Raw genomic sequence first — 12454 nt, forward strand, 5'->3', positions numbered from 1 at the left:
CATTCAACCTTCCAATTTATCAATTTCAACTCTCGTGCGCTCGATTAACCTTAATTTTCTTAATCTCGAGCCTTTTCATCAAATTTGTTTTATTATTTATTTATTTATTTTCTTAAATGGTATCCCTTATAGGACTAGATCTCGTTGGTTTTTAAATGCTCTACTCTTGACCTTTCGCATACTTACTCCGCACTTACCAAATATTTTATTTTTCTTCCAAAGGTTGACTTAAGTTGAGCATCAAAGGGATTAACAAACTCAAGAAAAGCATGGCCGATCAAATTGTGATTGACTTAGTTGAAGACGAGTTTAACTGTGAAGAAACTGAGTCATACCAAGATAAAATTGCTAAGCTTGAGGGAAAAGTGGTAAAAATGGAACAAGAAATTGATGGCATCAAGGAATTGATAGCCGATCTTAAGAACTCTTCATATGAAAATTCATTGGATTACGACCTTAGGGACTCCTCCGATGAAGATCTAAAAGGATACTCTCCTATTCGTGCAACTGCGTATTTCAACTTTGATTGTAATGCTCAATATTTTTCTAACATGCATCCACTTTCACAAAATGAGGCATTTGGGAATTTGAGTGAAACAAGCAAAGATGGAGAAAATGGTGGAAGACATTTTAATACCGAGACTAACCAAATTTCCTTCACAAATGAGCATGCTTCACAACTTGGGAGAAATTTGGTTGAGATGGAAAGTGAAAATGAGACACCTTATAATCTCATTGATATTCCAATGTATGATGGGACAGGTCTTCCCCAGAACCACTTGAAGGCATAACTTGATTGGTTAGAAAGCATAGGGCAAGGCAATGAATTTAATATGATACTTTTTGTTAGGACGCTTACAGGGCCAGCCTTGATGTGGTATGCAAACCAAGATACAAGGAAATGGTTCTCTTGGGTCGATATGGCTAAAGATTTTATTAAGAAATATGGGCCTCCTAATAGGGCATCTAAAGGGTGTGAGCTTTAAGTGATCATTTATTTGTATGTTTTAAATTCCTTTTTATGTAAGGCGAACTACGCTTGACCTGATTTCCTTGGTGGATACGTAGGCAGCCCACATAGGGACTCGGTCATATTTAATTAGAAATTTCAATATACTTTTTTGCATGTAATTGGAACTACGTTCGACCTGATTTCCTTGGTGGATACGTAGGCAGCCTATATAAGGCTCGGTCGATTTATTATAAACTTTTAGTATTCCTTCGAAGAAGCTGGGGCATAATTTTAGCACGTAATCAAGTTGGAAACATGCACGAGTTTATAAAGGATAAGGATCAAATTGAAGTCAAAATTTGATGCTCGACATGAGTCAACCTTTCTCCAAATTAATTTTTCTACTCCAAATCAATTTCCTTTCCTTATATTTCCAGCATTAGATCCCACTAGCTAATACCTTACTCTCGTCCACTCGTTTTAAACTTAAATCGTTGCCTTAAGCCTAAAATTCTTATTTTTTCAAAAGCACGTGCATAATCTATTTTATCTAGTATTTATTATTTTTGCATTTATTTTGATATATTCTCATGCACTAACAAAAAAAATTTATATAGTTTGTTTCTTCTTTAGAGGTTGCCTAGCATTGAACACTGTTTTGGCTGCGAATTTGTATAAAGGACGAAACTACTATGGAAAACAAATTGAAAGCATTCAACAACGGCATGGAATTTGTGCAAGCACAAAATGATGATTGTAAGAAGAATGTGGTTCAGAGAAATAATTTGGTCAATTTGCAAACTACATTTAGCCTTCTTCCTACCACCACCAAAGCTTCCAGCTCAACTCAGAATATTTGTCTAACCATATCTCCTCACCCAACTTCTACATATGCAATACCTCCACAAATGCCATCAGTATACACTATCAATCCCAATAACTTTCAAGTCACCATGATGCCAAATATCCATCCTCCCGCAATTGTATTTCCTTTAAATGAAAACAAGCATGACCAATTAGCCACTCATCTATATTCTAGACATGAGAGAGATATTCAGTCAACTTGCCATGAAGATTTGGGAAAAGAGCTCCTCAATCTGAGAGAAGCTTTTGATGAGGAGTTGCGCTCAAGAATTTGTCAGAGTTTGAAGTATGAGAATTTATGTGTGCATCCAAATGTTGAACTTCCGCCAGGGTATTCGGTACCTAAGTTCAATACTTTCAATGGGAAAGGAGATCCCGTCTCCCACTTAAAGGACTATTGCAACAGATTAATTGGTATTTGACATGTTGAAGCCATACGAATGTGATTATTCATTCAAAGTTTATCAGGATTGACACTTTCTTGGTACACTAAGCAAGACTTTAGCAAATGGCATACATGGGAAGATATGGCTCGTGACTTTGTAAAGCAATACAAGTTCAATAATGGAGATGAATTGCATATAGCCGATTTGCTCAAATTGAAGAAATTGTAGCATGAATCTTTTCAAGAATATGCAATACGATGGAGGTTAGAAGCTTCAAAAATACATCCTTCATTATCCGAAGAGGAATTGATCTCAACCTTCATCCATGTGCAAGAAGGGTTATATTATGAAAAGCTGCTTGGAACTTGTGCACACAACTTCTCTGATTTGATTAAGACGCAAAGAGATTGAAAATGGTATTCTAGGAGGAAGAATTGTAAGCAACTCAGCAGCAAAAGTTGTCCAACAAACCTTCCAAGCGAAAATACCAGTAAATTTGCAAAGCAAAATGAGGGAAAAACAACTCAATTTTCATAACTATGCAACAGCCGCAACACTTTCCAAGTGATCAATTTTTGCAATCTCATGCTACTTCCAACTATTGCAATATGCGTCTCCAACATCCTTGCAAACAACAGTTACATCATGCACAATCTAGCTCGCGACCACAGAAGAAGGTGAAATATTTCTACTTCACTCATTTGGATGAGCCGTATGCAGTAATTTTTGAGAGATTGAGAGCAAGTGGACTTTTGCAATCAAGAAAAGGATTCATTCCTGAGTATACGCCTAAGCACTTTGATCCATCTAAGAATTGTGCTTACCATTCAAACATTCAAGGACATGACACTGAAAATTGTCCTGCACTAAAATTCAAGATTCAAATCATGATTGAAAGTGGCAAGATAAAGCTACAATTAGATCCTCCAACCAGCGATGGCGCTATCAGAAGCACAAGCACAATTTTTGTTAAGGGTGATCCATCAAAATTGGCACCAAAGCAGTTGAAAAGAAAGCGTGCAACTAGTCAAGAAGACTAACAAAGGCATTATCTTTGCAGCTTTTCCTTTTTTAAGAAATATCTAACATTTTGCAGTTCTTTCTAGACTTTTGTAATGAACTACGTGTGACCTGATTCCTGTCGATAGCGGGATACGTAGGCGCCTATTTTGGGTTCGGTCTCAATATAATAAAAAATTCATTCTCCCCCAAGATCAAAGACTGGGACAATTTTGCAGATGGCCTATAACTATTCAAAAGGGGCAGAAGTTGAGATCACAAGCCATATTCGCCATCAAATTGCTTCAATGCCATAGCAACAAGAAATGCAGATTCAAAGCCAAAACTTCATGGTTCAATGCAAGGCAACCATTTTCTTTTATACTAATAAATTTTCTTTGAGTAATGCAGATGTTGATTTTTAGTTATTCTTGAACGGTAGCTCTACAAAGCTCAACATCAAGTCAAACTTGCAAGATTCAGATGGTGCAACATCAACAAGAATCAAATTTTAAATTCATAATTTTTCTTTGAGTGCAGAATTTACAAGCAGCAAATTTTCATCGGAGTTGAAACTCCTAAGTTATGAATACCATATGCACTATTGCGAAGTACTGCACCAGGCACCGCATTTTAAATATTCAATATTGCAAAGGCACTGCAACATGCACTTTATACTAGGTTATGATTGCTCGCTACCGCAAAGAAATTGCACCAAGCTCATTGCATTGCACAAAATTCATATTTAATTTACAAGCTGCAAATTTTCATCGGAGTTGAAGCTCCTATGTCATGGGCATCATATGCACTATTGCAAAGTATTGCACCAGGCACTGCATTTTAAATATTCAACACTGCAAAGACACTGCAACAAGCTCTTTATACTAGGTTATGATTGCTCGCTACCGCAAAGAAATCGCATCAAGCTCATTGCATTGCACAAAATTCATATTTATAAGTTTGCTTCACATTGGGCTAGTCCACCCCAAAATATGACATATTGGGTTCTTCCACCCTAAAATAGGATACATTGGGTCTTTCCACCCTAAAATAGGATATATCGGGTTCTTCCACCCTAAAATAGGATATGTCGGGTTCTTCCACCCTCTAATAGGATATGTTGGGTTTTTCCACCCTCTAATAGGATATATTGGGTTTTTCCACCCTAAAATAGGATATATCGGGTTCTTCCACCCTAAAATAGGATATGTCGGGTTCTTCCACCCTCTAATAGGATATGTTGGTTTCATCCACCCTAAAAGGGGACATCGGGTTTTTCCACCCTCTAATAGGATACATTGGGTCCTTCCACCCTAAAATAGAATGCATTGGGTTCCTTCACCCTAAAATAGAAGATAGCGGGTTCATCCACCCTCAAATAGGACATGTTAGGTTAGTTTGTCCTCCAATAAGACATTTTAATCTCATCTGTCTCTAATGGGACATCTCGCAATACTTTAATTATTTATTTATTGTACTGCATGCTTTTTTTTTTAATTTCCTGAAAAGCTTATACGAGACATCTTGCAATGCTTTAATTATTATTATTATTTATTTTTTATGCATATGCACTGCATGATATCATTTAAATTTCTTGCAAAACATAGTTGTCTCTAATGAGACATCTCGCAATGCCTTGATAATTTATTTTATGCGTATGCACTGCATGCTATCTTTTAAATTTCTTGAAAAGCTTATCTGTCTCCAATGAGACATCTCGCAATGCTTTAATTATTTATTTTATGCATATGAGCACTGCATGCTATTTTTTAAATTTCTTGAAAACCTTATATGTCTCTAGTGAGACATCTCGCAATGCATTTATTTATTTTAAAATATTCATATGAGCACTGCATTTTAAATTTCTTGAAGAATCGAGGTATATATATATATATACATATCTATGTCTCTTTTACTAACGAGACTTGCAGGCACATAATTTGAAGCAGTTATTTATATTTAAAGAAAGTGCAATATATTCGATTAATTGTATCTAGAGCTTTGATTCAGAAATGATGCATCTTTCTTATGATTTTTGTCAAAAGATAGTCTAATTTATTTCTAGCTTTATATTATTTTCTAACAATTTTATCAAGATTTTGGCAGAAAGCACAATTCACATGCAGCAGCAAGAGACACAATGCAACGTGGAAGTTTATCTAAGCAGTGAACTGGGGCAATTTGTTGAGAAAGTCCAGCTTTCCAACAAAGGTCAAAGGTCTACCTCGAACTCTGCTCGACTCCACTCCTAAATACTCTCCTAGATCACAATACCCAGTAATATCATAATTCAATACTAGGGTAACTATTGTTCTCAAAATCCCCTACCTCATCAGTTATCCCATGCTCATATTGTCTCATGCTCTCCCAAGGTCGTATTTGTTGGTCGGGACAAAATTGGCTTCTACGTCAACTTCTTTGCCCAAAAACTCTTACATCGTCTCTGGTCAAAGAGGGACAAGCTGTTGACAACCAATTTTGACCCTCCTTTCTTCTAATTTATCATTTTCAAGCTTCTAAATTAATAATGTATCGAATTATCTCTTTTCACAACTATGTTTACTATTACGACTATTAATCTACTAAAATTATAGGTTTTTATTATCGAAATGATTATTATCACTTTTTACATCTCTTTTCTTAAATAATCAATTGTCGTCATCTTATTTCTAGTTTCGTATTTATTAAATTAATGATAATTTAATATTTCATATATATATATATTTTATATTAGTGACATTTTTATTATGTAAATTTCTAGTTGTTATCATATCATAATAGATATTGTATTAATTATTAATTTAGAAGCCCAAAATAATACAAAGAAAGAAGAGAAAAGACCTTCAAATTCAGCACAAAATTGGCCAGCAAAACGAGCCCAAATCCACTCCAAAATATGGCCCAACGAAACTTTCATATCAGCCCACAAAAGAAAATTTAGCACCAGCCCAACTCATTTTTAAACCCCACATTAGCAACAACAAAGCACCTCTGCCTCTTCTTCTTTCTTTCTGTCTTTTTCCTCTTTTCAACAACACTCCACTGTTCTTTAACCATAGAGTAGAGTTTAGCTACCCTGTTTCTGTGATATAATCTTTTCAATCACATGTAATCTGAAAAGTTTCTCCTGAAGCTTCAAACGTTCGAATTTGAAGACTTTTTGACCATTTTTCAAATTTCAAAATTCTATTCCCGCTCAACACAAATGAAGAACCCTAATATTTCCCTATAAATACTTACATTTCAGAGCTTATTTGGGAGGATTTTCAAGATCTGGCCGCCCCTCACCTCTAAAATTTTTAGTTATTTCTCCTCTAAACCTTCTCTTCTATTTTCGTATTTTACCATTTTCTTTGGCATTCCAGTCGCAGCAATAGTTTGTGTGTTCGTTTCGACCATTAACGATGGTCATCAAAGTTAGTAAGTAGATTTAAGATCGAGACCGCAAGCCCCCCGTTCACTGCCCTGCAACAGGAAAAAAATGGAGTTTCGATTAGGACTCTACCAATTATCGAGTCTCATAGACTCAACATTATCCTCACACTCGCACATGGAGTTTTCACTACATCTTTAACCATTCGAAATTGCAAGCAAAACAAGTGGTCCTATCTTGGAGTCACTTATGGCTACTTACATTTTGCATTATTTGTGTACGTGTTTGTCTTTACATGTTATACTTGCTTGTGTGATTTAGATATTTCTAGTTTGGATTCATGATAGTGACTTAATATAGATGTTTGGATTTGGGTTCCTTTAGTTAGAAACAAACCGTATTAGTTACTTTAGCTTTTACGAACTTCATTTGGCAAACCTTTTTTAAAAAACACTTCTTTTTGCACCACTTTAAACTCACTAATTTATTAAGTTTTGTTCACACTTTGCAATGTCTTTCAAAAATAATAATAATAATAATATATGTTTGTTCTAAACTCTTATTTTTCTAAATCTTTTTCTAAAGGGAGCACCTTGTTAGTCAATGAGCAATTGTCTATTTTTTTAATTACTTATTTTTAGTCATGGATTTATCTAATTTGATCTAAAGAAATTACTCTTTCTTAAATCTTTTTTTCATTCTAATACAATTGTAAAAAGAGCTTTGAAATAAACAATGTTTTACAACTTGGTTACTCAATTACTTAATCTTTAGCACTCATATCTTTTTTTAAAAATTAATTAACCTAAGTTTGGTCGGTAATCGTATTTTTAACGAATCTTAAAGGATGCCTTACCCCTTCCCTTTAGGATAAATTAGAACTCTTACCTAGAATCTTTTTAAGTTGGAAGACCTTAATTGAAGTCAATTTTGGCATTACTTAGTTAAATATTTAGGTGTCCTAATTCACCATAATTAATTAGGTGGCGACTTCTTAAGTTAGTTAATAATTTGGAAGTCACCAATATGTTGTACACATTTTGACCTCGAGTTAAAATGGGGTATAACACCAGGGCCACACATTTGCAAGGAGTTGATCAAATTCCTTGATACTAACTTCGCGGTCCAACAACTCCAACAATTTCTTAGTGTGATGAATTACGTTCAAGATTTTATCCAAGATGTCTCTACGTACATTTCTCCACTTACGAAAATGTTTTAAAAAAAGGGTCCAACTTGGGGAAAAGACCAAGATGATGCAGTCCGTAAAATCAAAGACATATCCAAGGAAGTCAAAACCCTTCATATTCCTTATGATGGTTTGAAGATATTCCAGACTTATGCTAGTAATGAATACATGAGTGCTATCCTTTTAGAAGAAAAGATGGCCAGCGCAAAATATGTGGATATGCCAGTGGAAAGTTTAAGGATGTAGAACAACATTATCATTCCACATTCAAATAGATTCTAGCTATCAAAAATGGAATTAAGAAGTTAAACTTGTTCCTAATCTATACATAATTTCTAATTGAAATGGATATGAGAGCTTTCCCAAAGATAATCCCGAACCCCCAGATCCTTCGATGGGCACAATGGTTCTCTCCTTATGAATTCCAAGTAAAGCATCTCAAAGGAAAAGACAATATCATGGCAGATTTCTTGTCAAGGCCTCAGACATTTTCAAGAAGATTCAAAGTTGAGCCCGACAAGGAATAGAAAAAACCTGCCGCTAAGCTTCGGCTACCTCAGACCAAACATGGTTACGATTGGTAGATAGAAGAAGGATATTCAAGACCATCTTCAACACCTTCAAACTCTGCATAATCGAATGACGCCTGATGACATGTGCAAGAAATTATCACTTACCTGCCAAGGTTTATTGTTAAATTTCCTAGCAAAGTTCGTCAAAAGACTTCCTAGAAAAGTTTGCCAATAAGCTGCTTACCCACCTACTTGCAAGCTTCCTACAAGTAGCTTATCAACCTACTTTGATATTGCATACAAGTAGCGTATCCACTTGCTTGAGAGATGTCTACAAGTAGATTACACACCTCCTTGGAGTCTTCTACAAGCTGCTCATCCACCAGCTTGCACGTGTTGTCACATGCCAACAATTTAGTTTGTGTTATTTGTTTTGTTTTAGTAGACTCCTTCACATGTTAAGTGGGGCCCAGTTTGAATAAAGTTTGTTGTCTTTTACTATATTAGATAAAGATAGTAAGTTCGGATAATGGTTTACTATTTTTAGATAGGATAAGGCTTATCTATTACTAGAATAGTGTGCATGTAAGATAAAAATTTTAATTTTGGTTTGGTTGTATTAGGCCACCCTCTCCTATAAAAGGGAGGCCAAGTCTTAGTTGTAAGAGAGATTGGAATAGAATAGAGAAAAAACAAGAGTCATAGCTTAGAGTCTTAAGAGTTTTTCTTAGAAAATCTCTTGAGTTTTACTACTCTTTTGAATATATTCCAGTATGAATAAAAAGATTGTTGGCTAAACCTCTCTCTTGTCTTCTCTCTTGGGAGGGATGGAAAGTTCGGTACGGTAGGTAGTTGAAAGAATAGGGTAAGAGAAAACACTCGGCAAGTATGTTTGTTTGTTATCTCAATGGTTTCAATATCCGGCAAGTTTGACTGTAAGTGATTTCAATGGCTTTCTGAGTTTATCAAAATCATCTTGACACAACTACATAGTAAGTTTACCATTTCATCGCTTGTTGTAATTACAATAGCCTTCTGGAAATAATTAAATACGTAAGACGGTAACAGTAGAATAGAACTTGTTCCCAGACTGTTGAAGGGAGCTATAGGCCAGGACAGCCATGAAAAGCCCATGTTTTGTCGGGAAAAGTTGTATTTCTACTATACGGTTTACTGCTTAAAAGTAAGGTAGCTATTGTGGTTGGAATCTCGCAGAGTTTTGGATGGCTATGTAGCCTAAAAATTGTGATAGTTGTCTCTTGAGAATATTGCATGGCATGCCGCCTATATGGACGTGAACGCCTAAAGTTTACATAGAAAGTTATTGAGTTGCGAGCTAGTCATGAATATTGTCCGAAGCCATTTGACGTCTCATGCTTGACATGAATATTGCACCATGTGTTGCTTCTCATGCAAATAAGGGAGTAGATAGGCCAAGGGCACGAGAAGCAACACACGGTGCAATATTCATGTCAAGCTTGAGACGTCAAATGGCATCGGACAATATTCATGACTAGCTCGCAACTCAATAACTTTCTATGTAAATTTTAGGCGTTCACGTCCATATAGGCGGCATGCCATGCAACATCCTCAAGAGACAACTATCACAAGTTTTAGGATACATAGCCATCCAAAACTCCGCGAGATTCCAACCATAATAGTTACCTTACTTCTAAGCAGTAAACAATACAGTAGATAATACAACTTTTCCCGACAAACATGGGCTTTTCGCGGTTCTCCTAGCCTATAGTGCCCTTCAAGTATGGGAACAAGTTCTATTCTACCGTTACCGTCTTATTTACTTAATTATTTCCAGAAGGCTATTGTAATTACAACAAGTGATGAAATGGTAAAATTACTATGTAGTTGTGTCAAGATGATTTTGATAAACTCAGAAAGCCTTTTTTTTTTTTTTTTTTTTTAACCGTGGTTTCCGGGCGTCGCTTTGCGAACCCGACTAGCTGTACCCACCGGGTCCCGCTGTTTCAAGGCGGGTCCACCACGGTTAGTTCCACGGGGCCCTGGAGACGCGGCCGGTTTGTAATGCCTCCAGTGGCCCTGCTGGGGCTCGAACCGACGACCTGAAGGACTTTGTCCCAGGCCTTTACCAGCTGAGCTACCCCTCAGAAAGCCATTGAAATCACTTATAGTCAAACTTGTCGGATATTGAAACCATTAAGATAACAAACAAGCATATTTGCCGAGTGTTTTCTCATACCCCGTTCTTTCAACTACCTACTGGACCGAACTTTCCATCCCCCCAAGAGAGAAGAAAAAGAGAGAGGTTTAGCAAACAATATCGATATTATGTTATCTTTTTTTTATTATTTTGAGTAAATACACTTGGATCTACATTCTTCGTTTCAAGTCTGAAGCTCTTTCTATATTTATCCAATTTCGTACTGTTGTTGAAAAGTATTTTGGACGATCTATTAAATTTTTTCAAGCTGATTGGGGAGGTGAGTTTCAAGCCTTAACTCAATATTTACGTGATAATGGGATTACGCTTGGTTGCCAAGGGGTATCATCAACGTCCTGGAATTGACTTTGTGGATACATTTAGTCTGGTGGTGAAGCCGACAACAATCAGATTGTTACTCTCATTAGCTGTGATTAAAGGTTGGAATATCACACAACTAGACATTTCTAATGCGTTCCTCCATGAGCATTTAGATGAGGTTGTTTATATGTTGCAACCTCCCGGATTCGTTGATCCATCTCATTCTGATCATGTTTGTATGCTGAAATGCTCTCTTTACTGTTTGAAACAAGCACCTTGTATGTGGAACAAACACTTAACTGATCGATGCACTTTTTCTCTTGGCTTCTTGGGTTCTAAGATTGATAGCTCTTTATTCTACATATCCATTGCTACTGATAAGATTTTTTGTTCGGTGTATGTCAATGATATATTGTTAATGGGTAATAACCCTGCTCGAATTAAGTCACTCGTTACACAGCTTCAGGCCCAGTTTGTTGTTCGTGACCATGGCACTCTTTTTTATTTTCTGGGCATTGATGCAACCTAGGCCAGTGAGGGATTGTTTTGGTCTCAATGTAAATATGTTGAGGACCTTCTTAATCGAGTACATATGGCTGCTTGTAGTCCTGTTTTCTCACCCATGCAACCTGCGTCGAAGTTGTCATCTACTTATGGTGTTCTTTTCAATGATCTTTCTTTATATCGTAGCACCGTTGGGGCAGTTCAGTACCTCACCTTCACTCGACCAGACGTTGCTTATGTTGTGAACAAAGTATCCCAATTCATGAACTGTCCCATGGATGTTCACTGGATAGCTGTGAAACGTATTTTATGTTATGTTAAAGTTATTGCTTCCCATGGCCTGTTCTTCAACATACTTCAAATAACTTACTTCACGGATATTCTGATTCGGATTGGGGGGGAGATGTAGATGATCGAAAATCCACCACTGGTTTTGCTATATTTCTTGGTGATAACTTGATCTCATGGTCTTCACGAAACCAACGAACTGTCTCTAGGTCCAGCACTAAGGCTGAGTATCGGGCATTAGCAGCAGCTACATCTAAAATTACCTGGGTTGAATTCCTTCTTCGGGAGATAGGCTGCTTCACATATACTGTTCCTATCCTTTGGTGTGATAACCTTAGTACTACCTACTTGACAGCTAATCCCATTTTCCACTCTTGTATGAAACATATGGAAACTGATTTTCATTTTGTTCGCGATAAGGTTTGTGCTAAGTCACTTTCAGTTTGATATGTGAGTACTCATGATCAAGTTGTTGATGTGATCACCAAGCCCTTGTCAAAGTCTCGTTTCCTTGATTTAAGGAATAAGTTGATAGTAGTTCAGTACCCTGCTCAACTTGAGGGGGAATGAAGACAGTTGAGGCAGCGTTTGTAGTCCAACTAGGATTAGTCTCTTATCTCCTAGTTTGTGTTGGTTTTGTTATTGTACTTGTGTAACTATAGGACTCTTAAGTTAGACTCTATATATATTCACTCATGTACATCACATATAATATATTGAAAAGCTTCTACACACCTCTCTTCTATTACATTCTCTTGGTGGTGTGTGTACTATATCTCTTTTTATTTTTTAAAAAAATTTATCACATGACACTTCATACTGACAAAAAATTTCCACCTTGAAAAAACTTTAAAAAATTATTAATGTAAATTATATAAAATTAAAAA

The sequence above is a fragment of the Solanum verrucosum genome, unplaced genomic scaffold (assembly GCF_900185275.1).
Source record: "Solanum verrucosum unplaced genomic scaffold, falcon-dt-bn FXZP01000302.1, whole genome shotgun sequence".
In the NCBI taxonomy this organism is placed as follows: Eukaryota; Viridiplantae; Streptophyta; class Magnoliopsida; order Solanales; family Solanaceae; genus Solanum; species Solanum verrucosum.